General features: G+C 44.9%; 1 protein-coding gene across 1 annotated transcript in view; it reads right to left on the bottom strand.

The window, feature by feature from the left end:
* Nucleotides 1-26356, bottom strand: part of ZFP90 (ZFP90 zinc finger protein) — a 97754-nt gene extending 71398 nt beyond the window's left edge. The window contains exons 1-2 of the mRNA XM_070771958.1: nt 26153-26356; nt 17709-17861 (exon numbers count right to left, since the gene is read on the bottom strand). The gene's annotated coding sequence lies outside the window, so the exon portion shown is untranslated. The remainder of the gene's footprint in view (nt 1-17708; nt 17862-26152) is intronic.
* Between the last annotated feature and the right edge of the window lie 218 nt (nt 26357-26574).

The raw sequence follows: 26574 nt of genomic DNA, 5'->3' as shown, positions 1-26574 counted from the left end.
CAAACTTTGGTATATCACAGAATGCGTTGTTGTACTTGTGAAATTCTCATCTAACCTGAATTTACATTCCATGGTGATAACATGGTAAATGTAGTGTTATTAAAGTAAATGAACACACACACACAAAAAAATAGTCTGTAATGGCCTATATGAAAAAAGAATCTAAAAAAGAGTGTGTGTGTATATATATACACACATATAAACTGATTCACTTTGCTGTATGCCTGAAACCAACACAACTTTGTAAATCAACCATACCCCTAATAAAAATTGTAAATGGATGTACAGTAGGCAGAAAAAAAAATTATCCCAGATGGAAAATCTGAGATGCTAAAGGTATGAAGAGCCAAAAAAAGTGGTAAATACGTGGGTAAAGCCAAACAAACATTTGCTGTATAATATAACAGGAATTATAAGGTCCTTTGAGGTCACAGTAAAACCAGAGAGAATTAAAGCACATTATAATAATGTAACAGTCAGGAGGGGGTAGACAGAGTTAAGATGTTTCAAGATTTTGCAAAGAGGAAGGTAAATTGATTAACCTTAGATCTTGATAGGTATGCATGTGGTAATGTTTAAGAAATCTAAAAGGAAAAAGAAAAAGAAATACAGTGTATAATTTTCAATTAATAGAGAAAAAAAGACTAATAAAATAATAAATACAAAAGAAAAATAAACACACAAAAAATGAGAAAAATAAGAAGCACAAAATAGGATAGTGGATTCAAGATCACTGTGTGTGAGTGTGTGTGTGTGTGTGTGTGTGTGTGAAGCTGGCTTCATTTCTGGCTCCACACAACCTTGGAAACTCATCCTCCATCCCGAGCATCCCCACTGCCTCCTGACACAGCCCCCAGCATTACTTGTCTACTTGTCTACGGCATGGGCTTCACATCCTGCCCCTTCCAGTGACCCTCCATCAGGGTCGGGCTCCCTAAGGGTAGAGACTCAGCATGGCATCAACAGTGATCATCTGCTGCGTGCCTCCTGACTGACCGCAGGTGCACACTGTGCATGCCACAGCCATATCCTCATTTACTCCTCACAGCTCCTTCGCATGTTGGTTGTGACATCATCTCAGTTCTACTAATGAGGAAACTGAGGCTTTGAGAAGTGAACTAACTTGCCCAAGGTTACCCAACTATGAAGCCAAAGTTACCCAACCTGCGCCTGTTTGTCTAATTCAGAGGTCATACCCCTGAAACATTAAGCTGGCATTCAAGGATTTTAGCTGGGGGCAGGGGTATGGTAAAATACCTACAACATAAAATATACCATCTGACCATTTTTATATGCCCAATTCAGTGGTGTTAAGAACAGCCACATGGTTGTGCAACCATCACCCATCCATCTCCAAAACACTTCATGTTACAAAGCTGAAAGTCTGTACCATTAAACAACTCCCTTCCCCCTCCCCCAAGTCCCTGACAAACACCATTCTACCTTCTGCCTCTTGGTTTTCCAGGAATATATACCGACTGGTCCCAAGCTCCCATCTAACTATCTCAGCCTACGCTCAGGCAACTTAGTCCTGTCCTGAGTATGCCCTGCATGATCCTAACTCCTTGCCTTTGCTCACACAGATTCCTCCTCCTGCAATTTCCTTCTCCAAGCCCTAGTCTTCTGAAGTCTCATCCTAAATGTCTCCTCTCCAGGAAACAGCTCCTGCCTTTATCGACTGTCAGGGACTTGCATCATGCTCAAGTTATGTGTTCACATATCACCTGCCCTACTCACCTGCGGCGAGTTTACTAAGAGCCGGGACCATGCATGGTTTGTCCTTCAGCCCCCAAAGTACCCTCTGCAGTGCATGGTGTGCATGTTTTCTGAAACCTTTAAATCCAGTTCAAGCAGATTGGTAGAGGCTGCTCACAAGCAGATCCTTTCCCAAGAAGTGCAGCTTGAAGGACAGGGCACTTTCTCCTGGAGCTGGGCACCGAAAGCATTCCTGCCCTCCCCGTGGGGCAGCAATGGAGAAGTTTCTGTAGGCAGGGATGCTCCTGGTGGTGGAAGGGCTGCTTCTGAGCTCAGGACCCCTCTTCTATAGCCCCTTACCTTCAGGAATGAGCTCCAGCTCCTATTAAGCCCTAGCCTCCAGCCCTGAGAACAGTTTGCATCTCTGTGCCACCACAGCATGTTTCCTCTCCAGAATTCACAGGAAAACTATTAACTACAGCTAGCAAACCTCTCACCTTCCTTCTAAGACTCAGACCCGGGTAAATCAAACCAAGGCAATCACTGCCAATTTGGTGCTGCACCGATGAGGCCAGGGGCTGAGGAGATACAGTAGAATGAGAAAGGATCAGTCCCGTTCCTGCCCAGGAGGAGCTTACAGTCTAGGTGGGGAGATAAGACACAGGGGAAAGCTATGCAGAGGAAAATGAGATTAGGCCCAATTACCAGTTGCAGGCCATAGGGGAAGAGATTCCACAAGACTGAGCCTCAGAGACAGGCTTAGCACATGTGAGGGGAGCCAGGGCTGAGGGAGCCAGGGCCAGAACAGGCCCGTGCAGCTGACAGAATCTGGGACCCAAGCTGATTCTCAGGCGACTGAGTACAGGGTCATTCCTATGTGCAAAAACGAGGGACTGGAAGAAGGGTGTAGACCAGGTATGGGGTGTGACCTTGAGGTGACCAGCCTAGATAGTTGGACAGAGGGCTGATGCAAGAGTCGGGGAAAGGAAGGTGAGGTTGGAAATGGGCCAAGCTGGGGACACCAGGCTGAGAATCTTGGGTCTTGATGGGGACAGGGCTGAGGAAGCACTGAGGAAGATACAGCAGGCAGCACCCCCACCTCCCGCTTCTTTCTCCACAGACTCGGCGCAGGGAGCTGACCCCTAAACCCTGCAGAAACACTCCCTTTCCAGACCCAAAAACAGTAGAAGAAAAAAATAAAGCCTAGATCCACTCGGAAAAGGGTAAACCAGCCTCTCCCAAACTTTCCTTTGATTTGCCCCCAAGACCTTAAATACACCCTTTCAACCCCTTCATTCATTGCAGTTGCTTTTCTTTGAAACCATCAACAAATGTGGGGCTGTAGTTTGTCTTGCTGGCAGGAAAATTCCACACACAACTTGCAGCATTTAAAGAGTGGGAATTGCTGGCCTGGGAGTAGAAGTCTGAGTGTATTTCTTTTCTGGACCCAGGAGTTAAGTTGCATTGTGATGAGCTAGTTGGGTAATCTTGGGCAGGTCACTGAATCTTATGAAACCTCAGTTTGCTCACTTCTGATATGAAGATAACAATACTTGCTCCCACTCAGGAAGGCTTGCCTACCTTCTAAGCACATGGGTTTCTGTGTCAACTAGGATGTCAAGCTAGTCGAGATTCCAGTTGTTTTTAAGAATTCTAAAATTTGCTTCTCTCTCCCAGCAGGGAGTTCCGGACCCTCTGGCGGTCACTGTAAGAGATAAATATCTGGGAAGGCACATTGTCACCAACACTACTGTCCATCAAGGCTGGAATGGCCTCAAATGGATGCTGTCCTGGTCTTTGCCTCTGTGATCAATGCCAGATGGGCATGCTCCAGGACATCCAGAGCAGGGGGAAGGGGCACAGTGTCCCCACCAAGTGCTTGAGTGTGAGCAGGAGATCAGAGGCTGAACAGCTTAGGAGACATCAGAGACAGGACAGTGGCTTCGGGAAGAGGTGGAAATGTGGAAGTGTGGGGGTGGGGAGAGGACAGAATACTAACTCATCCAGAGCACCAGGAATCTTGGAAGAAACTGGCTGAACCTAGACCCTTACCTCACACTGTATACAAGCATTTCAATGGATCATTGACTTCAATGTAAGAACTAACATTATAAAATGACTAGAAAAAAATACAGGAGAAATCTTTTATGGCCTTGGATTTGGCAAAGATTTCCTATATGATACTCAAAAAGCACAAGTTCTAAAAGTCTTCATCAAGATTTAAAACTTTTGTGCTTCAAAATACATTGCTACAAAAATTAAAAGGTAAGCACAGACTAGGATAAAATATTTGCAAACTATGTATCAACCAAAAGGCATATTTTGGTGAATGTATATATATATATATTTATAATATAAATTATATAAATGTTCAGTTCAGTTCAGTTCAGTCGCTCAGTCGTGTCCGACTCTTTGCAACCCCATGAATCGCAGCACACCAGGCCTCCCTGTCTATCACCAACTCCTGCAGTTCACTCAGACTCATGTCCATCAAGTTAGTGATGCCATCCAGCCATCTCATCCTCTGTTGTCCCCTTCTCCTCTTGCCCCCAATCCCTCCCAGCATCAGAGTCTTTTCCAATGAGTCAGCTCTTCGCATGAGGTGGCCAAAGTACTGGAGTTTCAGCTTTAGCATCATTCCTTCCAAAGAAATCCCAGGGCTGATCTCCTTCAGAACGGACTGGTTGGATAAGCAAGTATAAACTTTAGTCTCTTTGATGTTTCAATATAGTTGTTACCTGATTCCATTTTACCATAGAAACTGTCAATAAGTTCCCAGAAAGAATATAATATATTTGAATAGATATTTGAAATACAAACCTTTTGGTGGATATACAGTTTGTAAATATTTAAATATAATATATAATCTAAAAATATTTTCTAAACCTGATATATTTTAATTTTAATGTCTAATATGTAACATATAAACTATGTTATAATTATTTTACCTATTATATTAATGTAAACAACCCAGCTTTAAAAATGGGCAAAGAATTTGAAGGGACACTTCACCAAAGAAAATATATGGATGGCAAATAAACACATGAAAAATGTTCAACGTCACTAGTTATTTGGGAAATAATGGTAAGTTAATAAGATACCATGACACATCCCCTAGAATGGCTAAAATTTAAAAGACCAATCAATTCTGAATGTTGACAGGGATAGGGAGAAACTGTAAGTGGAAATGTAAAATGATTCAACTATTCTGGGGAGAAGTTCGGCAGGTTTTTTTTAAAGTTAGACACATGAGCCAGCCATTTCATGCCCAAGAATCATAAAAACATATACTCACACAAATTCTTGTATTGATATATGAACATTCATTGAAGCTGTATTTCTAGTAGCTCCAAGCTAGAAACAACTCAAATGTCCGTCAACATATTAATGGATAAACCAATTGTGGTATATTCATATGGTAGAATACTACTCAGCAACAAAAAGGAACAAAGTAATCATATATGCAACAACATAAATAATAATGTTGAGTAAAAGAAGGCAGATAAAAAAAAATACACATACTGTATGATTCCACACACATCCAATTCTAGAAACAGAAAACCAACTTATAGTGACTGACAGCAGATCGATGGGTGGCTGAGTGGGCAGAAGGGGCAGGAAGGTGGGGCTTCAAAGGGGCACAAGGAAATGAGTGACGAATACGCTCAATGTCCTGACGGTGGTGATGGCTTCACAGGGGAGACCTAGGTCAAACTAATCAAATTGTATTCTTCAAACATGTGAGTTTACTATACATCAATTATACTTCAATAAGGCTATTCAAAAGAAGGAGGAGGAGGGAATGTGGCAGCCTTCAGCCCCTTGGTGGAGACCAGTCACTCTGCTCTCCTGGTTGGGTGCAGGCGTGGGTGTGGGGTTTATCTACAGAACTATGTCTCCTCTGCCATCCAGCTATTCTTTACCTATTTGGCTATATCTCCCCCAGTTGTTTCAAGTTTCTCAAAGGCAGGGCAGTGCCTTCTGTGTCCAGCCTCTCCCCCTGGGGAAGAGGAAGACAAGGATGGAGCAGCCTCCATGGGGAGCAGAAAAAGGGCTGGTTTTTCACTGGGACCAGTGGTGATGACATGAGGATCCTGGAGAGTCCACCCAACCGAGTGGAGCATGTAGAAGGCTGTCATTCCTGCCTTGTTTGTGGGATGTGTAGCAACCTACTTGGGGAATACTCCTAACACTGCTGCAGAACTGGATAAGGCAGAGCTGAGATGCTGAGCCCCATCTGATTCCCCAAGGAGCTTACCCTTCAGGTCAGGCCTGTTGGACAAGATGGTTATTATAAAACCTACAACAAGCTGTGAAATAATTCTGGAGCCAGGAAGACAATGCTGTGTGCAAAGTACTTCTCCAGCAATTGACAGAACCCAAATTCCAATCTTTACCATCCTGACCTCGTTGAGATCTCTATGGTCCTCTGGACAGACTGTCATTCTGGCTGACTCACCCAGAGGTTGGTGACCTTGCAAGGCCAAATTCTTAACTCTCTCCCTTCTAGTACCCAGGCCAGCAATTCTTCATGTCATCAGGGCTTGGCTTTCTGAGGGCCAAATAGTCGACTCTACATGAGGAAGTTAATTTCTATTGCATTCAAGCACTACAAGGGACTACAGTGGCAATGGTTCCCACTGCCGTTGTTTTGTCGGTAAGTCGTTTTCAACTCTTGTGACTCCATGGATGGCAGCATGCCTGTCCATGGCTTTTCCCAGGCAAGAACACTGGAGTGGGCTGCCATTTCCTTCTCCAGGGGATCTTCCTGACCCAGGGATCAAACCTGTGTTTCCTGTATTGGCAGGTGAATTCTTTACCACTGAGCCACCAGGGAAGCCCAATGGTTACCATAGATTTATATAAACTAAAGTATAAACAAGGCTGAGAATGCAATTCCCCATCCTGCTGTCAGCCCTGCCAACAACTATGACCCTCCGTCACCCCTTGTGGATTATCCTCGACAGCATCAGCCTCACTGAAGGAAAGCCTGATTCAAAATGTTGACCACAGAGTGGACATTTGGGACTACTTCTTTCATGACCAAAGGAAAAACTGTTTCCTCCACTCACAATACTTCTGATACCAAATGTGTGGGGTTTTTCCTTACATTCAGCAATTCTGACCTAGAATTAGAACAGACCCCAAAGATAAAAGGCTCAGCCGCACAAGATTGCCCCTCTTCAGACAACCATCAGAAGTAGTGGGTCTCCAGGTTACCCACACTTCCGACTCGGCTACAAATTGGGAGTTTCCACGACCCCCCTCTTCATGTTCCATAGTTTGCTCACAGAACTCAGGGAAACACTATACTTACTATTATTGGTTTATTATAAAGGTTCCAAGTTGGGAACTGTCAAACAGAAGAGATCCAAGGAGCAAAGTATGGGGAAGGGGCACAGAGCTTCCATGTCCTCTGTGGGCACATCACCTGCCCAGCACCTTAAGAAAAGAAAGAAGAAAGTGTTAGTCACTCAGTCGTGTCTAACACTTTGTGACCCATGGACTGGAGCCCACCAGGTTCCTCTGTTCATGGGATTTTCCAGGCAAGAATACTGGAGTGGGTTGCCATTTCCTCCTGCAGGAGATCTTCCCAACCCAGGGATCGAACCCACATCTCCTGTGTCTCCTGAATTGCAGGCAGATTCTTTACCAGCTGAGCCACTGGGGAAGCCACCACCAGCACCTTAACACGTTCACTAACCTGGAAGCTCTCTGAAGCCCTTCATTTAAGAAGCTGAGATGCACATGAGCCTGAGACTCTCTGTTGCTGCAGCTGGCTTCCTGTCTCTGCTTTTCACTCGCCACTTGTCTCCAAGCCACCTTCCTCAGGCTTTGGCCTTCTCAGCTGTGAGACTCGTGTTCAGTCTTCACTCATTCTGTGGACTCATACCAAAGCTGGACTTCCTTGGCCTGACTCCTGAGTATCCCTGTGTCCAGCTGCTCTCTCCCGCCTCTGGCTATTTTGTCTCCTATCTGATCCAATCTGGCCTCAACCCACACCCACCTGCCAAAGTATCGAGTTGGCTGGTCGTGCCTTATAAGCATTCCCTGATCCCACTTGATGGAGGATAGTCTAGAAGGAATGAGGGGTATGACAAAGTACGGGGGTTCAGGGTAAGAAACTAGGGGCTCCTCAGGAATTAGATGGGAACAGGAGCTCGAGGCAGGTTCATTCAAGATTTGAGAGATATGCTTGAGGGGGCCGTCATGACTGACGGTGGAAGCCTCCTGGAGATCCCAGGAGCCAAGCTGAGATGCTAAGAGCGGCTAAGCTGGGCTTGAGGCCAGGAATCAGAGAGACTGAGGGAACTCAGCAATTGGCTGGAGACAGCTCTCAAACTGGGCACCTTTGTCATCTGGACTCCCTATGTTCTTGTCTGCAGCATCTCAGAGACACTGCTGGGCAAAGCACACCAGAGACTGGAAAGGCCAGAAGAGGAAGAGCCACAGTGGCCAAGAGAACTCCACCCTGGGGTGCTCTGCTGGGTGCTCTGGAGAGGGTTGCATGCTCACCTTGCAGACCCGGCTAGATAATCCCTAGGGCACGACACCACAGGTCTAGAACGTCAGAGTTCTCTTAGCTCCTTCAGGCCACACAGATACAGTTAGTAAATCCTGCCCTAAGGAATTTCATATTAACTGCTCCCATCTGTTTATCATCCAAAATCTAGAGTAGAGCTGGGATGAGGCAGGAAACACATATTACAGTTCAAGATGCCAGGATCTCAAACAAGCGTCAAGGAGTTAATTTGGAAACGTATAATCAACTCCTAAGAAGAATGTGGCTCCAAGGCTTCTAAGAAATGAGAATGACGCTGAGATGCCAGCATCCACCTACGAGTGCCATCTCTAACCATCAGCAGCCATGTGGCATGTGCTGACCCAAACCAAGGCAGGGAGAAGCCCAGTGCTGAGCCTAGTTCTGCCACGATTTGCTGCAGGATCCTGGGCAGATCACTTCTTTCCTGGCTTCAGGTTCCTGGTCTTTACGACACTCCCTGCCCTGTGTCAGGCTGCACAGGGAGCCTCACCTGCTGAGCGCAGCTCAGTCTAACCGGCCTGATTCCCCAGTAAAGGCTCTCTGGGCTGTTGATCCTCCCCCATCAGAGAAACTGAACTTCTCTAAACCTCTGTGGCTCTCAGACAGCCTTTTGCTGGCACAGAGCACTTTGGGGCCAGTCCTCTGAAAGTGGCCACTTCTCTCCATGTGACCCTGACAAAGGACAACCAAAAGGAGAACAGAGAAAGGAGAAGAAGACCAGAGGTGCATGTGCCCCAGAGAGCGCTCGGCTTCCTCCCGCAGGCCACAGGGCTCACTGCTGGCCTTCAGAGGGACAGAGTGTTTAAGCTGGACGGCTCCCGTGGCTTCTCTGCTCTGTGGCCTTGCTGAGTGACTGTCCTGCTCTGTGCCTCGGTTTCCCTGTCTGCCAAGGGGCCCAGTCATGAGAATTAAGTAAGGATGTGTGTTAAACAAGTGTCATAAAACAAACACCTCACAAGTGTAATTTCCTCCTTGCTCTCTTTCTAACCACCTCTTGCTCGTCTCCGGGCGTGGAAGCAGCTGCTCTGTAGCTCTCAGTTTGCCATAAGTTCAGAGTGGACCTCCAGGCTCTGCATGAAACAGTTAATGAATGGCTGTAAAAATGTATAGTTATGCTCCGAATAAACGCAATTTTGGGTGTTCCCTGTTGCTTTCTTTAAAATCTATTATTTTTTCCTAGCAAACTCTACCACCAGCTGAATTTTGGAAATCCAGTGTTTTTGATCATTTTAGTGGATAGGAATAGCAAAAAATTATGTTAGCTCAAACCACTTTTTTTAAAAAGGGAGAACAAAATTGAAACTGAATTTATTTTTAGAAATGTCTTTTTGAGGGCAAATATTTATTTTTAAGACAGCAAGAATATTAACACACATATGAAAAAGGACTTCTCCTACCAAGTATTTGGCTGCTCAGGCTCAAGAAATCCCAGAACTCTTCAAATTTTCCATTCTGATCCAGATCCAATTTCAGGGCTTTCTACTCATACTGAATGGAATATGAAATTAACTCTTCTATTCTAAATAATATTTGTTGAGAAAACAGTCTTACAATTTTAAAAGCAAATTTGTTCAGAAATATTTCAGAACCAGCTTTTATGCTGTTTCTTACCATGCCTTATTATTGTTTGCACTGGAGTATAGTTCAGTTAGTCAAAATTGCCTGACTTTCACTGATGATTATCACGTTGACTTTACATTTCACTAGATTAGACAAGGAGCCACAAACTGGAGAAGCCAATCACAGCTGTAGTTGACTTAGTCTCTAGAAAGAGTTTCCATACTTTTCCATCAGATAGTTTAAAAAAAAAAAAAAAAAAAAACCACACACACATTTATTTTTACTTGGCTGTGTTGGGTTTTAGTTGTGGCACACAGGCAAATGAATTAGAGTTACCTGTGTCAATATGGAAGATTCTGAGATGTAACATGGAGCTGCCAGCCCTATGGGCACAGAGCCTTCATGAGCCATGCTCTGTTTCACTGGGTCCTGGAGCAGGTAGGGGATGGCTTCCTAATGGTGAATGTGAGAATCATACACAAGACTGGTCTGCATCAAAGTCATCAAGGGTCCAATGCCCAAATTTCCATCATTAGAAATTTAATCTTCTGGGTTAAAGTTAATCGGCTGTTTTAGAAATCAAAGAGATCCAATAGTTTCTGGTTCCACTGTACTCTGCTGGGCAGCCACCAGCCACAGCCAAACCCGTTCTCACTAAAAAGCTCATGGAAAGAAGCTGAGGCAGGAAGGCTGAGCAGCAGGGCCAAGGACAAAATTGGAGGCACACCAGTAGTTAAGGTTGATGAAAGGAGGTCAGAGCAAACAACTGGGAAACATTAGGAGACAAGAAAAGCCAATGAGGGACTTCCCCGGTGGCCCAGTGGCTAAGACTCCAAACTCCCAACGCAGGGGGCTGGGGTTTGATCCCTGGTCAGGGAACAAGATCCCACATGCTGCAACTAAAGATACCACGTATCATGACAAAGATCGAAGATCCTACATACCTCAACCATGAACTGGCACAGCCAAATAAATAAATATATTTTTAAAAAGCCAATGAAATCACAAGAGTTTAAGGAGGCATTACAGAAACTGATCACATATCACAGAGGTAAATCAGTTCACATGAAAAGATGTCATTAATAACTTGACAAAGTGCCGCTAGTGGCCTCAGCAAGGGCAGTCTTGTTAGAATGATGGGGGTAGAGTCCCGATTTGGTGGGGAATCAAAGAAGGAAATGGAGGCTCAAAACATGGGTTACTTTCAAGACCTTTGTTCAAAAGACAGTGTGGGAGGTGCCCAGAAGAGATAGTAAAGCTAAGCTTTTCTAGAATGGGACAGAATTATGCTTGTAGAGAGAAGGAAAGGAAAGGGAAGGATTAGGGAATCAGAGAAAGAAAGAAAGGGTAATTTATTGACCTGGGTCCTGGAAGCAGCAAGAGAGGGTAGGAGGGGGAGCCTAGGAGGAAGCTGCCCTTGGAAATGACGCATGAATCCTGTTGGCAGCCAGAAAGCTAGGAGCTGAGAACCTGACACACTCCATGCTCCCAGAGCAGCAGACATTACAGTCACTGGAGACAGAGACAGCAGTGGGGTGGACCTTCTGAGGAGAGCTGGACAAGCAGGAAGCAGCCACCATGGGGAATGAAATTAGTGTCTGGCCAAGTGTAAATAAAAGGACTGACAAAGAGCCAGCTGAGGTGGAAACCACATCTCTGTAGTGGTGCTAATTTTCTTTTGTCCCAGTAGAGCTGGACAGACCTGAAGCCCCACAGAGACACTGGAAAGCTGGATTATTCCAGGAGAGGGTAGGCAGAGAGGGTACAGCTGGATATGGGGCTTAAGGCCACCGAGAGTGCTGGTTAGGTGACAGCAGCTCTGGGGACAGCTGGGGTTGGGGAACAAAATAGACTTCTCCAGTTTTCTTTTTCATAAGAAACAACAGTGTATTGTTGTATCTTAAAAGCCATTATATAGAAAAGCCATCTGAATGACTGGAGTTGACGTTTTCAACATTGAAGTAGCAGGCTGTACCCCACCCTGCTTCTGGGTCACTCACCAGTCAAGGGACTGCTATGGGCACACAATTTTCCCCGCCTACGTCTCTGGGCCTCAGGTCCACTCCACAAACTCAGAGGTAACAATCAGAGGAGATTTCTGTCTTTACTTCCCACTCCTGCACCAGTGACTGGTACTTAAGGTGTTAAAAAGAGAAGTTTACAAGTTTCTAAAATGTGGAATTTTGGTCAACCTGATGAACCATTATTGACAGAATGCCTGGGTTGAAGACTATTGTGTCCAGTCTTTGCTTTTTGAATAGGGACTTGCTGCTGACCACTGCAGCAGTTTTATCACCCTCTTAAACATCTTTAAGCAATTTGTCAGTTTTTCAGAATTTAGAGATGTGTTCTACTTTTTTGTGCTTTACAATTTTTAACTCATTTTCTGGCAACTATTCCTGCTCTGCATTGTTTATACTCATAAAAAATCAGAATTACCTAAATATCCAACAGGAGTTGTTTATAGTCCTCTTTTCTCTTATTAGAAAAACAATGCATGTTCATGTCATAAAAGGTAAAAGTGCAGACAGGAAAAAGAACTGAAGGATGTGTGGACTCCCTCCCAGAGACACCAGTGCTGGTGAACACCCAGAATCAAGCCTTCCAGGTCCTTCTCTAAGCCAGTATATAGTGGGTTCACAGCATATTTACTTTTTGCAACCACTTAAAATTGCCTTAAGGAATCCAGAACTCCAGGCTTAAGTCCCCAGTCTACCACCTCCCTCCCCAACACACACCCGCTGCCTGGCTTGTGCCCTAGGGAGGGGGTTTTGTAAGTGAGAGCTGAGGATGCAGTGGGGTAAACTTAAAGAGGAGGAGAAAGACATTGTGGGCTCTTGCTGGAAGGTGAAATGGCCACATCTACCTCAGGGACTGCAACGCCCTCACTGAATAATCATGTTTACCACCACCCCAGGACATCTGTAAGTCATCTAGAACCTTGTAATTTGTGCTTTTGGAGAGTTCCACAAAGCCGTGGGGAGCCCCTCAGCTGGGGACACTCAACTATGGCCGAGTGGAGACAGCGAAACTTGAACTTGAGCCATAACAGACGAGGAACAAATTTCAAAGGATTAAATGAACTACAAATGCCAACCACCATCCTGAATGGTTGTTGTCCTGAAATAACATAGAAAGAGTGCCCTTTTCAGCACGGAGCATCCCAGGGTGTGGAATGTGGAATGAGAAGATGTGCTCCAGACCCCCAGAGGTGCTGCCTTTCCCTGCCCACCATCAAATTCTGTGACCCGGTTCTTTCAGCCTCCAGTACAGGAAGATGGAACATGGGGAGTCTCTTTCACGCCCCTAGGACACCGCAGTGGATGGCATTCCCCATGCAGTCTTCAGGAAATTAATGGGTGGATTGGCCTCAGTGGGCCACATGGTATATCATACTTGGTTCTGCCCCATTCTAGACCTTGAGAAAGTTACCTAATTTCTCCAATTCTCCAATTACTTGCCCATAAAATAGGGACCCTGGTAGGATTATGAGGACTAAACTGAGGCTGTGTACGAAAAACACCTGGCACCTTCCCTGGCATGTACGTGGTACCCAGTGAATATTAAACTCTTTACCTCCCAGCCCAGTGGTCCCATCATGCCTTCTCAGACTTACCACAATCTGAGTAAGAGCATCCCAGAGACGGGAGCAAACAGCATGTATTCATTCAAGTCACAGTTACACAAAATGCCTGTGTGCCTAGCACCCTGGAACGTCGAATTCACTTAAAGATTTTTCAAAATACTATTCTAATATTCAGAAAAATCTCATGGAGAAGAAAGCAAAATTTGCATTAACTTTAAAGAAAAATGTAAACCATCTGGCCCATGCCCCAGGCTTCCTAGGAATCCCATACAGAGAGGCTTGAAGGTGCTAAGTCGACCAAGGACAGGACCTGAGGCCCAGGTCACACAGATCGTCACATTTTCCTGCAGTGAGTCATAAACCAGAAGTGACATGGGCCCTCCCTAGAAAATCAGGGTGGAAAAGAACTGGTCCAGAGAAAACCAGTCAATTACACAGCAAGCCCTCATGGTCACTGTGTTCACTGTCCCCAGAGCCTTGCTTGCACAGCCTGTCTTGCTGAGAGTCATCCTTGGGTCAACTCTTTCAGGATTATCTCACCTTCAGTTCTCTGGAAAAGATACTCCCATTTCTAGGAAGACATCATGAAATTTGCTGTATGTCAAATCTGGGATGCTCGGCCAGGTCAAATTGAGTTGTTTTCCTCACTTACTTTCTAGTCTAGCCTCCAACACTTCCATGGTCACCCTCCAAGGTCAGATTCTGGGATGTAAACTGGATGTGAATCCATCCATTTACTTTTGTTCTCTGTGCCCTGATGGACTCAGATCTGTGGGGTCCTCTTAACACAGGTCAACCTGGGCTGGAAATCATATCTCCCATGTTTATCTTCTCATCATAAAAATGCAACTCCTTCACTGAATCAATCACCATGTCAGATGTCAGCTAATTTCATATTTGATATAAACAGAAAAATAATAGCCATAACCATCTCTGAGTGGTGGGAATTTTTATCTCTAATTTCATCATTTTGCTTACCTGTATTTTCTCAATTTCAACAATGAAATGTACCTTTTGTGTACAGAGAAAGAGAAAAATATATAAAGATTAGCATTCCTCTCACTTAGCTGTTTCCCAGTAGATTTACATTCTAAATTCAAGCTTAAAATTCAAAACCAAAAGCAACAGAACATTTTTCCATAGGATAGGAGACTAGAAATCCAGAAACCCCTCCTTGCTCTTGACCAAGCTGAACCAAATTCCAGTTTACACTTAGGTTTACCAAATCAAAGGAAAATGTTTTTGAGGCAGGATTATTTACCCAGTGTATTTTGCATATGGTTATGAGCCAAAATCACAACAAAAGCAGAAAACCTATTGGTGAGATAATTCAAAGCCAAGGGCTGGGGAGATCACATTATTCTCCAAAACAATGTAGTAACCTGAGGAGGTTACACTGGTTGTGCAACTAGATTTACAATTCATTCAACAAATATTTGCATATTCTCTGTGTTCTAGGCACATTCTAGGCACTGGGTATGCAGCAGTAAACAAAACTAGCAAAAATCCCTGGACTCGGGAAGCCTGTATTCCGATCAGGGAGACTGAAACAGGAAAATCCTTAGCTTAGTATTAATACTATTTCTATTGTTTTGATTGGTTTCCTGTCATTTTTCTCAGTGAAGGAGAATTTTCTACCAAGTCCCTACTGCCTCCAGTGGCTGGGTATTTCTTGATACAATCCTTTCAGGAGTGGGACAGACTGGATCCCAGTACCTTTGGAGTCACAGTAATTAAAGAACTGGAGAGCTGCCCTGCCTTGATCTTGCTGCAGTGATTGTCACAAGGACTTAGCTGATACCAAGTGGTTCCTTTATTCCTAGAGGAAGAGGATGAAGCACCCCAGCCATGAATGGAATCGAGAACTGAGCCAGAACCCTGGGAGACCAGGAGCTGCCACAGCGGGCTACAGGGATAAGCTGAAACAGGAATAAGACTGACGTAGGGAGAAGATTTTAGCTCCAGGTAAGTGAAAATATTTCAACAGCCAGAGCTGCCCCACAGTGGAATGCGCTGAAGAAAAGACAATTCCCAGGCTCTGCTGATGAATGACCAGCTCAGCTCTGCCACTTACTGACTGTGTGACTCTCAGCTACTCCCATAACCTCGATGGGTCTCAGTCTCCTTGTCTGTAAAACGGGAATTGCAGTGATGCTTAGTTCGTGGAATTGTGGTAAAGATTTAATAAGAGAAGCAGGTAAAGTTCCAGGGTACTGCCTGATACAAAGTAACTTAGACACTGAAAAACTCTACTTAGATAAATGATGTTTGAGAACTTACATTCTATGCTGGCTTCATAGTGGATTTTATCTTATTTGATATCAAAATAATATTATATACAATCATATTTGGCAAGAGGATTAAAATCTACAATTGCAGTATTAACATCACAAAGATCACTAGCTAGAGCAGGGATAGAACATACAGTCATCTATGAGGATCACTCTGAACCATGTGAACGCATTTCTGATACGCTATGGTCCAGGCCCAGCCCATGACCTCTGGCTGATTTGGACACACCGTGATCTTTGTCCTCCCTGGAGGTGCACCAGGGTACTAGGCAAAGGCCAGGATCCAGCAGTGCCAGCCTCAGCCCCACTCTGGGTCATCCAGGGCTGATGGATTCAGATGGCAGCCTGTGAGGCAGGACTCTGGAGGCACAGCCAGGCAGGGCTGGAGAGCCCCAAGCCACAGCTCAGTTGGACAAAGGGCAGCCTGAGGCAGCGCAGGGTAGAATCCCAACCTACTCATAATCCCTCCTGTGTTTCCTGTGGTGGGGGCCATACTCAGACAGGTCTCCTCTTCTGCCCCAGTGAGGATGCCCAGGGGCAGCTGCACAGCCACAGGTGACCTGCTTAGCCCCGCCTCCGGCCCTGGCTGTTGGTAATGGTCCAAGGGTAGAAGAGGGCAAGTAGCTGGTCCGCCTGTGTGTGCCCAGCAGGCCCTCTGACAACTGCCATCTCCATTCCGACGGCCTTGGGGTCAGTGGTCAGTTTTTAACTGTTGAGCCAGTTCTAACCCACAAGTGCCTGCCATCACACCCTCTCACCAGCTTTCCAGGCATGCCTAGACCTGTCTGAACTCTCAGCAGGTACAGAGCTCAGGCCTACTTGCTCTGAGTACACACTACTTAAGTATCAAAATCCCAAACAATAATATATTATATGTGTGTGGTGCTTGGCATTTTTCAATGCACTTTTCATATCCCGTGTATGTGCTGTGTGTTGTGCTTAGTCGCTCAGTCATATCCAACTCTTTGTGACCCCATGGACTATAGCCCACCAGGCTCCTCTCTCCATGGGGATTCTCCAGGCAAGAATACTAGAGTGGGTTGCCATGCTCTTCAGAGGATCTTCCCAACCCAGGGATTGAACCCAGGTCTCCTGTATTGCAGGCAGATTCTTTACCATCTGAGCTACCAAGGAAGTCCAAGAATACTGGAATGGGTAGCCTATCCCTTCTCCAGGGAATCTTCCTGACCCAGGACTCGAAGCAGGGTCTCCTTCATTGCAGGCAGATTCTTTACCAGCTGAGCTACCACGGAAGCTATCCCATGCATAGCTCACAAAATCTCCAGAAGACTTGAGACTCAATGCCCCAAACCCCAACTCAGCAGTGGTCTAAGGAGATACCACCATGACTAGAGTCTAGCATACAGGCCCTGCCACCTGCACCACAGACACCCTTATGCTGGATGGTGCTCATAACACTGTTTTCACTGGAAACTGAGATTGCACCCATCAAGTCCCCACAAGGGTTGTGAAGCAGACCCTGCTCCTTTGCTGTCACTGGCTTCTAACTCAAAACTGGTGAGGGGTGGCACAGGTTGCGGGTAGGGCTTGTCTGACTGGAGAAGCCCGAGCCTAAGCCCAGTGTCTAGGTCTTAGTTGAAAAGGAAAATGGCTCTACCTCATGAGGCGTGGAATTCCTCAAGCACAGGAGGGAGGCTCAGCTGCCGAGCAACCAAAATGAATGACAAATATCCAGCCTCGCATCTCATTCCATCATCCCACCAACACTTGAAGTTGTCAGAGAGATTTTTATTATCCCCATTTTAGACAGCAGAAGCTGACCAGCAGCTTCTCTACACATTGAAACAAAACAAGGAGAAAAGCAAAGTCTTGTTTTCGGTCAGGTTTAAAAAGATTAGCTGCAGAAGTATGGAATAACAGGAACTAGGTTTGCCTTCAGGTCACGTAAAGACAGTCTTAGAATCTCAGCAGACCTTGAGCTTCATGTGAACCAGCTAAAGAGGCTGCTGACATGGCCACTGCAGACTTGTGAGTGCGACAAGGTCTTGGCCTCTGGGCCTGCCAGACTTACCTGAGGTTGACCATTCCGGTCTGACCACATTTTTGCAGAGACGGGCAGCCAAGGTAGGGAGGTTCTGTAACAACTGGTGCGTGGGCTCTGCTGCTTCAGAGGGCAGAAATGGGGCCACACGGGAGCTACAGGGACCTCATGCCACATCAACACCTGTAGAACAGGGCAAAAACAAGACAGGCTTCTTTGTTAGGTGGAGAATACCTTATGTGTGTATACCTTCATGTACAAAGAACACCTTCCTGTGTATACCCCACTGCCAGGAGAATACAAACTCTGGTACAGAAAGCCATCTATCAGAAATTTTAATTGAACTAGATGATAACTACAGTCCCTTCCCACTCTAAGAGGCTATAAGTCAACAATGTGCTCTAAACATTGGGCATAATCTACAAGGTAGGACAGTGACCCTCCAAGAGCCTCCTAGGGACCCACAGAACTAAACAATGACAAAGAAAAACAGAAGTGTGCGCTCTTCCTAGACATCAATTACATGCAAAAATAAAAGCAAAGGTCATTTTATGTGTTACATTAGCCCAAACTGAAAAGTAACGTTCAGTACTGGAGAGGTTGTGATAAAGCTGGAACACTCATGCTGGCAACTGGGTAAAATGGGTACCAATCCTTTTTGAAATCAATGAGGCAGGTGGTATCAAAAAAACCAAAAACATATTTAATCCTTGATCCCAATAATTGTTCACTTGGGAATCTACCTTAAAGAATAATTTGTAAAGGGGAATTACTCTATACTTAGAGGTACTCATTACATCATTATTAATAACAAACAAGCAGTCTTAAACAGAAGAGAGAGATTAAGTATAGTATGGTGTTAGATGGCATATTAGGCAATCATTGTAGATGGTATTTATAAAGAATCCCTATTCCTCAAGGGCAAGTCCTGCATCCTATTTACTGCTGTAGCCCCAGCACTGTCTGGATCATAGAAATGCCTCATTTGGTATTTGTTGAATGAGTGAATGAACAACTGAACAAAAGAATTCAATCTTAGCAAGGGAAAATGCTCATTATATGTTGGAAAAAAAAAAACAAGCAGAACTCAAAATTATATCTAATTTATAATTTCCAGAATATGAAAGATTATATATGTGTGTCCTACATGTGGACTGTGTGAAAGTGAAAGTGTTAGTAGCTTAGTCGTGCCCGACTCTTTGTGACCCTATGGACTGCAGCCCATCAGGCTCCTCTGTCCATGGGATTTTCCAGACAAGGACACTGGAATAGTTTGCCATTTCCTTCTCCAGGGAATCTTCCCAACCCAGGGATCAAACCCAGGTCTCCTGCATTGCAGGCAGATTCTTTACCAACTGTGCTACCAGGGAAAAATAAAAATAGATGTTAGGGTCATATACTAGGGATGATGTGTTATTCATTCACCATGTTTTTCTGAGTACCTGTTATGTATCAGGTACTATGCTACATGCTGTGAGTAGAGCAGTAAACAAAATAAGACACAGTCTCTATCCTAAAGGAGAGTTAATTCTGGTGGGTTAATGGAGTGAGAGTGGGGAAGAGACAGATAATAAACAAATAAGTAAATGAATATATGTCAGGTGGTAGGTAGTAAGTGCTATCAGATAAAAAAAGAAAGAAAGAAAGAAAGAAAAGCAGGAAAGAGGGATAGAGAGCTCCAGGAGAGGAAAGGCTGCCATTCTATATGTGATGTCCATGAGGATATTTAGGGAAGATCTTTCAAGCAGTGGGAACAACAAGTGCAAAGGCCCTGAGGCCAGACTGTGCTTGATGCAATCAAGGAACAGCATGGAAGTCAAAGAGCTGAAGCAGAGGAAACCTAGGGGATGAGGCGAGAAGCTATAGGAGTCAGCATAGATGAGGCCCTTAAGCCATCATCAAGACTTGTAGGGCTTGCACTCAGAGACAAAGAGGCCACTAGAGGCATTTATATAGAGATGTGACTTATGTTTAAGAAGGAATCACTTCTTTTTTATCCTTTTATAAGAATATTTTATGAAAGTTTAAGATGAAAGGAAGAATTTTAAACAATGGGCAGATTATCATAACATTCCTGAGTTGATTCACAAAATATTTTCTGAGCCCCCCTGCTTCAGAGGGCTGGAATAGCATGTCTATTTCAAGATTATAAAGATATATCAACCATACAAAAGTCTTTTTTTTTTTTTTGGCCTCACAGCACAGGATCTTAGTTCCTGGATCAAGGTTTGAACCCAGGCCCTCGAACAGTGAAAGAGCTGATTCCTAACCTGAGACTGCCAGGGAATTCCCCACACACGAAAGTATTTTTAAATAACACTGTTTTTTTCTTTAAGAAGAAAAAAAGAGAGAGAGATTATTCAAATTATTTAACTGATTTTGTCCTTTTTTTCTTCAGAAATTATGGAGGTAATTTTTTAAATTAACATTTAGATGTACATTTCATATTCTATACCAAGTCCCTTAATTGTAAACCAAGCTGCTACATGGGAAATCCTAAAGTTGGCTGCTTATTTGACTCCTCTTAAATATCTCATGCACAACTTCTACAGCATCACTCACAACCCATCATTACTGACAGGAGACCCTTGTGGGAAGTCTGTATGTGCTGGCAAGATGATCTGAAAGACTAATAAAATCCTTTTCAAGGATGCAGAAAGGAAAACGGCTACATTTCAAATTCATGGCATTTCAAAGGCATGAATTAAGCTCTAAACTCTACATTTGAAAAAAAAAATCAACACAAGTTCTCTAATTTATGTTTTAAACTGAGAAAACAAATCGTTGCTAAGAAATGAAATTTGCAAAATTCTTAAACACATTTTCTAGTTGATATGCATGTACTTAAAACTACAAACTATACCAAAATATAAATGCAGGAATCACTAGCATTGAACTTGGTTGATATGATTTCATCATGAAATCTGGAATTGTTGTTTGGTTTGGTTAAATTTATTCTTAGATATTCTGCCTTTTAGGTATATATAAAACTGATCATGTGTAGATGATGTTGAGATGATACTTCTGTGAAAACATATGAGAGAGTTTATTCCTTCTCTTCCTACTTACCCCTCATGCTCTGGGTAAAAGGGCTCCTTCTTAGCTCTTCAACATCTTGATTACTGTGATAATTATGTCAGAGGGCTCTGCACCCTATCCCTTCTCCTTGCCCTCATCTGTTACCTTCTCACACAACATAGAGTTTGGCATGGGGCTACAAGACTTCTTCTCTCCTTCAGAGCAGTCATATTCCTGGAAGATTTCCTAATGACCCATCCAACAAATGTGCTTCTCAAACCCATGACCTCCTCTGTCCACTCCAGCCACCCCGCCCCTGCCTCTGCCCATAGCTCCTCTACCTCTGACCAGCATGTCTGACCTCTCTGCTCTTCCCCACTGAGAACCCCACCCCTCCCATCTTTCCACCCCATTCTGGCTTCCCCTCATTCCTTTTTCTTGGTGTACTACCTCTTCTACCTCTCTTGTCAGCATCTCCAGCTTCCTGGAAGAATTGTCTCCCTTGTCCTGAAAGCCCAGCCCTGGATCAGCCTCACCAGTAGCTTTCTCCCTATCTCAGGGCTGATGGGATGCTGAAGAAACCCCATGCCTCACAGATTAGTGCTCCCACAAATCCATGGCTTCCGGCCTCATCAGTCCCTCACCACTAGCCCGCAGTCTCTGTGGGCTGCTCTTAGCTTTCCCTCCTCTTCTCCACAGCAGCCATCTTGAGTATTTTCTTCCTTCTTCAAGCTTCCTACCCCATCTCACTTCCTCACACTGAGCAGGTATTCTTGCCTCCCATCCCAAGAGAAGTAATAGCCATCAGGCGTGAATTCCCTCCATTTCCTGAACCCACCTCCTGACTACCTACCGACCAACTTTTGATCTACCTGCATCTCCAACTCCTCCTTCTCTTCTCCTGCCTGAGGCTCACTCTGAACCTCACTGCCCCACCTCCATCCTCTTGCTGACCTCACTTCATTCTTTAATCCTTCTCTTTCCTGTATCCTCAACTATTCATATACAGGCTTTTCCCTACGAATATTTTTAAAGGTCCTAATCTCTCCCAATTTAAAACTGTCTCCCAACGCTATTTCCTTTCTGGTTTTCTCTCTCCTCCCCTTCAAAACTGCTAACAAGAGTTATCTACATCTACCTCCCACACACTCAGACTTCCACCCTGCTGCTCCATTGAACCTGCTCTCTCTAGGATTGCCAGTGACCTCTTTGTTGCTAAATTTGGTGTTCATTTGTTCAGACTTTGGCTTACTAGACTGTTCTACAGCATGTCAACTCAAGTCCTCCATGTGGCTTCTGTGCACACTATTCTTTGGTTTTCCTCCTATTTATCTGTTCTAACCTTTCCTTCTGGGCCCTTCTTCCTCTACTTGTCCCTTAAATGTTGGCATATCTCAAGAGATTTTTGTTTTCTCTTTCACCCTCTCTACAGAAGAGTTCGGAGAAGGCAATGGCAACCCACTCCAGTACTCTTGCCTGGCAAATCCCATGGACGGATGAGCCTGGTAGGCTGCAGTCAATGAGGTCGCTAGGAGTCGGACAGGACTAAGCGACTTCCCTTTCACTTTTCACTTTTATGTATTGGAGAAGGAAAGGGCAACCCACTCCAATGTTTTTGCCTGGAAAATCCCAGGGATGGTGGAGCCTGGTGGGCTGCCATCTATGGGGTCGCACAGAGTCGGACATGACTGAAGTGACTTAGCAGCAGCAGCAGCAGCAACAGAAGAGTTACATTCATTTCCATAGCTTCAGTTATGATGTATATGTTAAGAGCCTGATAACTTACGGTACTTTCTCCAGATCACATCTCTCAAGGATGACAGGCTCTCAGGCTCTGTCTTTTTGGTTTGAATTAGGTTCAGAGTAATAGTATCCATGATCACTTCTTCTTTGGCCTGAATTCATTACTCCCATATATTAAGGCATTCTCCCAAGATAAGCTCCAAATCACCCAATGGACATCTCACCTGATGTCCCACGCACCTCAGACTTATCTCCTCCTCTTCCTGCCTAAGCCTGCTCTTTTACTATTCCATACCTCACAGGAAAGCACCACCATCCATTCACCTAGTTATCCAACACAGATACCTGAACATCATCCTTGACTCACCACTCTCCTCCTCACCCTCAGCTTATCACACACAAAGTCCTCTTAATATTTCTTTCTTTTTTTTTTTGGCCATGTTATGCAACTTGTGGAATCTTAGGTCCCCGAGCAGGGATCAAACCCAGGTCCCTGGCAGTGAAAGCAGTGAGTCCTAACCACTGGACATCCAGGGAATTCCTTGAATATTTACTTCCTTAATACAGCTCAGATACACCCTTTTTCTTCTTCATGGACTCTGTGCTTGATAACCGCAGCAGCTTCCAACCTACATCTAAGCCTCATTCTCTCCTGGTCATTCTCCACACAGGCCCTGAAAGTGCAAGTATTAGTCACTTAGTCCTGTCAGACTCTTTGCGACCCCATGGACTGTAGCCTACCAGGCTCCTCTGTCCATGGAATTCTCCAGGCAAGAATACTGGAGTGGGTAGCCATTCTCTTCTCCAGGGAATCTTTCCAATCCAGGGGATTGAACCCAGGTCTCCTGCATTGCAGGCAGATTCTTTACTGTCTGAGCCAACAGGGAAGCCCCCACACAGGCCCTAGACCTTTTCAAAATGTACATCTTCTTAAAAATCTTCATTATCGTTAAAATAAAGTTATATTTCTGATATACTAGGCTCTTCGGGAGCCCACCCCAATTAATTACTCCAGCTCCATGTCTGAGATTCAGCAGCCTAGTTAATCCCCTCATTATTGAATTAGAAGACATATGGAACTTCACCAAGACCTTTTGTCTCTCTAACAAGGTAAGAGGCTAGCTCAGGGTTCCCCTGGAATCCTTTGCAACTCCAGTTTATAACCATCTAGAATTTTTCCTACAATTCTCTGCTCTGAAACCACCCCTCCATCCTTAAAAAAGACAAAACAGGGGAGTTCCCTGGTGGCCCAGTGGCTAGGACTCTATGCTCCCAATGCAAGGGGCCTGGGTTTGATCGCTGGTGAGGGAACTGGAACCCACATGCTGCAACTAAGAGTTTGCAGACCACAACTAAAGATCCTGCATGCTGCAAATAATACACAGTGCAGCAAACAAAAAACAAAACAAATATGTGGAGCGCATGTCTGAGCAAAATCATATAATCATAAGAGAGGGAATGGGGATTTGAACTCAGATTACCCAGAACATTACCTCCTGTCTATTTATCCATAGTCAAACCAACTTCTAATTAATTCAAGATGAAGATTGTGGAAAGAGACAAACATTCATTCAGTGCTTAATATTTATGAAGTGTTTTACATAAGGCATTTCATTTCTCCCTTTCAACACTGTCAAATAAGCAAACTGTAGATCTGAGAAGGTGGTTTTACAAGGTCACACAGCTAGTAAATGGGTTTGAATTCCCCACCTCCACCTTATTAGCTGCTCCCTACCACCAATAAACAGCATTTTACAACTGAAGAAACAGGTCTAGCCTAGGGTCATATACACCTAGTCAGAGGCAAAGTCAGAATTAGAATCTGGATTTCCCGACTCAGCTTGGGTGAGTGGATGCTATTTTAGTCCCTGCTTTTTGGGAGAATCATGGAACCCTGACTTTTACCCTGCAGATAACAATTTCCTGAAAACTAGCACTACTCCTGAAAGGCTAAGCTGACCTCTCGAGTTTCAACTGTTGCTCCAGGAGGTCTTCTTGGGCAGCCTCCTGCTGATACTCTGCTTCTGCTGGGCTGATGCCCACCCTGTGGTGTAGTCCTCCCCGCTTCCCGCTTTTCCAACAACCTCTGCTCTCACTGCATCCACAGAACTAGGCACTCTGTGTCAGCACAAATCCCATTTCCCCCTGCCTCCTACACTTTCCTCATCCTCAGTAATAAGACACTCAACTGTCCATTTAGCTCCAAAGGCCTTTCCTCGTGGTTTAACCAGAATCAAAGCCTCTCTGTCATGCCCCATAGAAATCCTGTTAGTTCTTCTCTAACTGCAATCTATTTGACTCCTTCTCCCATTCTAGCCTTCCCTCTCTGCATGTCATCAACACAAGGACTTCAGGGTTGCTTTCTCGGGCTCTGTCCTTTTGGTTTGAATCAGAATCAGATTCAGATAAACCTCCTTGTTACTTCTCTGGCCAAAAATTAACTATTCCTTTTTATTAAAGCATTTTTCCAAGAATGCTTTAACTAAAATATATCCAAAACGCCTGGACATAGTGACGTGTGAAGCACGTGTGGGATTAATTGGACCATCTGGCCAATACCAGGGTTTCGAATGGGGAAAAAAATCAGAAAAGATGTTACCTAGCAAGGTGGGATAGCACACCAGGGCTCTATGATGCTGAGAAGAGGGCTGAAAGAAGGGCAAGGATCTCAGACTGTCTTTACTTCATTACTGACAGGAGCAGGAGCTCTTTCCCAGAAAGGGAGTAGGAGGCAGAATGTTTAGGCACAGAAAGAAGAAGGGCCAACAGCTAGAAATAGAGGAACACGAAGAACTGATGACATTTAGGGGAGAATTCACAGGACTTCTAAGGAATAATAAGCATAAATCTATCACTCCCTGCGTCACAGGACTGAAAACGTCAAGGCTCTCTAAGCACTCAGGCAAAAATTCAATCCATTTTGTGAATAACATAAACTTTTCTTCAAAAGGGTGGCATCTCTCTAGTTGAACACTTTCAGCAATGGGAAATGTCTAACCTTAAGAGATTAAAATCATGGAGGTGGAAGGCAAATTCAATTACACTATATTCAGTTTCAACTCTACAAGTATCTACCGAGTACCTACTATGTGCCAGACACTATAGGCACTGGACTCTAAGTGTGAATAAAAGGCATGGTTCCTGCTCTGTGGATCTTTTCTGTGGAAGACAGGTATTCAAACAAGTAGAATGAGGGAAGTAGAGAGTGCAGCTCAAACACAAGGTGAGGTATCTCATAAGTAGCCGGGCATCTGGGAAGGCTTCACTAAGGAGGCAGCGTCTAGGCTGGGGCTTGAAGAGCGTGAGTTAGCTGAGCGCAAGGTGGAGGGACGCACGGGAGAGAACGGGTGCTTAAGGCGTCCCGGCTTCCAGAGAAGTTCAGAGTGTGGCAAGAAAGTGGAGTCTAGATCTCGAGGGGCCTTTAGATTGATACTGAGGAATGTGGTTTAATTCCAGAGGCAATGGGAAGCCTGGTGAACGCTTTTTTTTAAAAAAGCAGGAGAAGCGCCCTCTCTACGCCGTGAAAGACGTTGCGGTACGGGGAGGAAGGGGGTGAAGGAGGCCAGAAGCCAGGATGGGAAGGCCTTGATGGCACAAGGAAAATGACCAAAAGTAAAGCGCCTCTCTACGACAAGACAGGGCCAAAAACAAAGGGATGGAGTTCAGAATGCGCCCCTTCCACTCTCAAGCCGAAAGTCTCCGTCCTCTCTCACCATTGCTGGGCAAAGCACGGAGGCTCGCTCTCGGTTTCCCCTCACACCGTGGAGTGTGGGCGGAGAGACGACTCCACGCCCTTTTTCCCATATAAGAAAACTGAGAGGCCCACAGTCCTGGTGTGGGGACCAAGGCGAAAAAACAATGCAAACGGCCTCCCAAGAGGCTGCCCAAAGTCACGCACAATCCGTCGAGGGTCCCGTGGCCTGCCCCATTTCTCCATCAGCCATTCCCAACTGGCCGCCTTTGCTATAGAAACAGTCCTCCCGCCCTCCTCAGCGCCTCGGTTTCGTCAATGCACCCTGGGAAATGCAGTCTATCTCTCGTTACCTGTCCGATGCATGAGCCCACTCTGCGTCCTTAAAGGACTACAAGTTCCAGAAGGCTATGCGAAAACTCCGGTGGTCTCTCGGGGATGCGG

The sequence above is a fragment of the Bos indicus genome, chromosome 18, assembly GCF_029378745.1.
Source record: "Bos indicus isolate NIAB-ARS_2022 breed Sahiwal x Tharparkar chromosome 18, NIAB-ARS_B.indTharparkar_mat_pri_1.0, whole genome shotgun sequence".
Classification (NCBI taxonomy): domain Eukaryota; kingdom Metazoa; phylum Chordata; class Mammalia; order Artiodactyla; family Bovidae; genus Bos; species Bos indicus.
Note: the sequence above shows the minus strand (reverse complement) of the source record. Positions and strands in the feature narration are given on the sequence as shown.